The sequence below is a fragment of the Cavia porcellus genome, unplaced genomic scaffold, assembly GCF_034190915.1.
Source record: "Cavia porcellus strain 051 isolate PalLab524CR breed Dunkin Hartley unplaced genomic scaffold, mCavPor4.1 scaffold_3, whole genome shotgun sequence".
Classification (NCBI taxonomy): Eukaryota; Metazoa; Chordata; class Mammalia; order Rodentia; family Caviidae; genus Cavia; species Cavia porcellus.
Window position 1 is genome coordinate 17381742 of NW_026947486.1, and position 4152 is coordinate 17385893.

Genomic DNA, 4152 nt, shown 5'->3' on the forward strand with positions numbered 1-4152 from the left:
GTTGAGGACCATTGCATGACTGATTATTAAAAATAAAGTGTTTGCCTCTTGGTCAAAATTTGCTCTGGGAAGGGGCTGGGGATTTAGCTCAGCGGCATAAGTGCCTACCTTGCAAGTGTGTGGTCATGATTTCGATCCCTGGTACTGATAAAAACTAAAAAGACAAAAGAAATTTTGCTCTGGGCTTGTACATTCTTACAGAATATTGGACTATAAAAGGACCCTTGAGTTTTGAAAGCCAAATGAACTATATGTGTCTCCATGAGACCGGGCATGCATTTGTTTCATCAGTCCTATGGCTACCAATGTTGTCTGTGTTCAGTACTGTTATTACACAAAATCGGAGAGGGCCATGTGCTCAGGAAGAGTTGAAGGGCACTCTTGTGTTCTTTCTCTGCCTTATTTCACTGCTTGTAGTCTTTTGTACCCACATACACTATTTCATACATACTCAGCATCTGACCGCAAGCCCTGCTGCATATTCCTTCCTTCTCATTTTTACTGCTATTAACAGGCCCTTGCATGGATTCTCCAGGTTCCCTTAGTGTATCTCAGTACCATCCTGGTTGATCTTGCTTCCTTGGTTTCTCTTCAAAAAAGTCCTGTCACTATTCACTGTATGCTTACTTCATGCTCACTGCAGTTCAGGTGCAGAACTGAGCACTTCACTTGCATTGTCTCATCAATTTTAAGGCAACCCTGTCAAGATGTCTAATTGACAGATGAGAAAGGTGAAGCCCAGTAAACTTACTTAGTATATCTTAGGGCACAGAGATACCTCAGTTTATTTAGAATCAGGATTTGTATTCAAAACTGCCTAATCCCTAATCCTAGATTAAAACTATTGTAAATTCTCCAGTTCTCCTCTCACATTAACTAGAGGGTTATCATTATAAAATACATTCAGAAACATGTTATACATACCTTTAAATCCTTTCATCATTCACCATAGTGACATGCCTTTAAACCAAATTAAGCAATTTGCCAAAGATACTCAAAATCTGTTTACATGATATGGGTAGATATCTTAGTTTCTTTCCTTATTTCTGGAACAAAATACCCAACATCCATGTAAAGGAGGAAAGGTTTACCCTCAGTTCAGTTTGTAGGACTTTCAGTCTATATTTGTCTAGCTCCAAGGCAAGGTAGCACAGCAGAGGAGCACTGCAGCAGAGAAACAATCCATGGCAAAGGAGGGCAGGCAGAAAGCAGCAGCAGCCGCCGCCGCAGTAGGGAACCTGATTTCTTTCTGACCTTTACATGTCATCCAAGTTATGAACCTATTGATAGATGCCACCCACACCCAAGATGGTGCTTCCACTATTCGCACTCAGAGTTATGTTCAACACATTTCATTTAGTTATCACACACCCTTAATACCACTACCACATACCCTAATCCAGCATCACACGAAAGTCCCACCTATGAGCATACAAGGATGGGGAGGAGGACATCCAGATTCAAGTCATAACAGTATGATATTACAAACCTGATCGACTCTAATTTCTTATTCCATTTCAGTCCCAATGTGTGGAATTTTTTTGTCCACTCTCTCTCTCCTAGACCAGTTTTGATGATTATATTAGCTTTCCATTGCTGTGACAAAAACTGAGATAATCAACTTTTAAAAGAAGGAAATTTTTCATTTGGTTTGGAGTTTCAAAGGTTTTAGTCCACGGTTGATTGGTTCTGTTGTTTTGGGACTTAGAATGAAACAGAACATCACAGTGAGGGACATGTAGCAGAGCAAAGCTTATGGCTGTCAGAAAGCAGAGAGAGAAAGGGGCATGCTGGGATCCCAAAATCTCCTTCAGGGGAACAGCCCCAGTGATGTAACTTCCTCCCACAAGGCCTTGTGTCCTAAATTTTGCACTACCTCTCAGTAGTGTCACAGGCTGATGGCTAAGCATTTAAGAAGTGGTCTTTGGGAGACATTTGAGATTCAGAGCATAATAATGATTAAGCTCAGTTTTCTCATATTAACTCTTGACTTCCAAGTATTTATGTGCTAATTCCCATTCTTAATTTCTTAAAATAGCCCCTCATCCCTCCTTGAACTTCTGGGTTCTCACCCTGGCACTTGCATCACTGTTCTAAATATATCTACATTTTAAAGTTCAGCTCCTTAGACTGACAGTATTGACACTCTGACCCCAAATTTTCTAAGCTTACCTTCCATTTTTCTAAGGGGTTATAAGTTTTTAGAATGACTTCATAAAAATCAATTCTGGACATTTCTTAGATATCTTATATTTATTAAACATTACTCCTACACTATTTCCCTTTTCTCTTCTAACACTCAAAAGTAAATGTAAAGATTTTTTTTTGAGAACCAGTAGGATTCATTTATCATATCAAGTTTTTCTCCTAGGTTACAGCTTGTGTTATTCAAGAATTAGTGCAGTCAAGCTAGATAGGGCACAAGACAAAGAAAAGACAGGCAGATGTAAAGGTCTATATATTAACTATAATTCACTATCCAAACTTTTTTTCTTTTTTGGTTGAAGGAAAAAACCTTTATAACCAATATCCCATTTATAAACAAAAATGGGATAGGAAACATTTCCTTATTTTTAACCTTGTATTCATGTATATCTTTAAGTTTGTTTATGTCATAGTTTATTGGTTTAATACACTGCCTGACACAGTGCCTAAAAGTCAAAGACAGCTGTCAGGTAGATTTGGCCTAATCTACCCCCAGATAGATTTTGCAGGGCAGGCAGCAGCTATCTTCATTAGAAGCAGCCAGTGTGCAGGAAGACCTTGCGGCTCTTCTCGAACTCCTACAATAGCTTCTGGATCTGGTTGTCCATGTCTTCAGTGAGTTGGATATGCTGGCAGAGGTCACAGATGAGGAACGCCTGGAGGATGGCCTCTTCATAGTTGCCCTGGATGTTCACATTGATCACATGCACTGACTCTTGTTCTCTGGAATTTACCTCTTTCACTATCTGGTCATATACTTGCTCTTCACAAGTAAGAATCAGACCAAACTCATCTTTGCAGTTCTGGGACCTTTCTGGTTTAAGCTTGATTCTCTTATTTCAGCCCAAAATATTTAAAACGCCATTATGCATATAATTTTTTTTTTATCTTTCCTCTTAAGATCCTTGTATATCTCTTCATAATGTGGCTTAGAATTATATATATTTGACTTGTGAAAGATTCACCCTAGAATCTTCATATGAGTTCCTGTTCCAAACGAGTGGACATTGAATCCTTTTTTACTCGAAGATGTGGTGCGCCCCCATGTCCTGGTTTTGATTGCTAGAGCACAACACAGTCACTTTTAGCGGCGACCAAGGCATGATCGCCTTGCAACAAGGCCTGTTAACACTTCAGTCACTTGAGTTCTCACTAGTTGTGCTTCCACGCGAGCAAAATGGCAACTGTGGTGCTGAGAAGTCAGGCACTGGAAATGGCAGGAGTGGAAGCAGCGTTTATATCACCCCATAAAGTCACCTCACAAGAAGACCCTGCCCCTTTCGGTACCAAACTGGGGCGGAGATGGTGGGGTGGGGAGGAGCCAAGCAGATAAGCCCTTCTTGCCTCACAAAAGCCCAGGTTTCACTCCTGAGCTAGAGAGGCTGCTGGGTGGCCTGCACCGGTTTGCTTGCATCACAACTGGCTAGTAAGGCCTTATCCTTTTTTTATTTTATATATATATATATGGTGGAGATTAAGATGAAAGAGGACATAACAACATAGGTCAGAACAAAACAATTTAAGCAAGATAGTGGTTCACCACAGGATAATCCGACATGACAGTAGTTACCATAGTGTCTATTTACTTAAAATATTTGAGTATAACTTCCTGTAGTATCAAACATAACAAGACAGTGTAAAACCATTCAAGAGGGTAAAAGTATTACAGGGTATTTAGAACCAACTAACAACAAACAATGGTTTCTATATTATCTCATTGACTATAAAAATTTTTGTTTATATTATCACATATAATAAAATCCAATAAGATGCAACATGATAAAACCGATAGAGACAGAACAAAAGCTTTATGGGGCTTCAAAACATCTGATATTAAATCAGCGCTAGCTACTCTAATGTCTTGTTTTCTTCAAAATAACTGTTCATACCATCACAGACAATGATATCAACCAGAATAAAAACCATTCCAATTAATGAATGAAAACA

The 4152-nt window shown here is 39.2% G+C and overlaps 1 pseudogene; it reads right to left on the reverse strand.

Annotated features, from left to right (window-relative positions):
• Nucleotides 1–2735: 2735 nt before the first annotated feature.
• Nucleotides 2736–3308, reverse strand: LOC100729906 (RNA polymerase II subunit A C-terminal domain phosphatase SSU72-like; annotated as a pseudogene).
• Nucleotides 3309–4152: the final 844 nt, after the last annotated feature.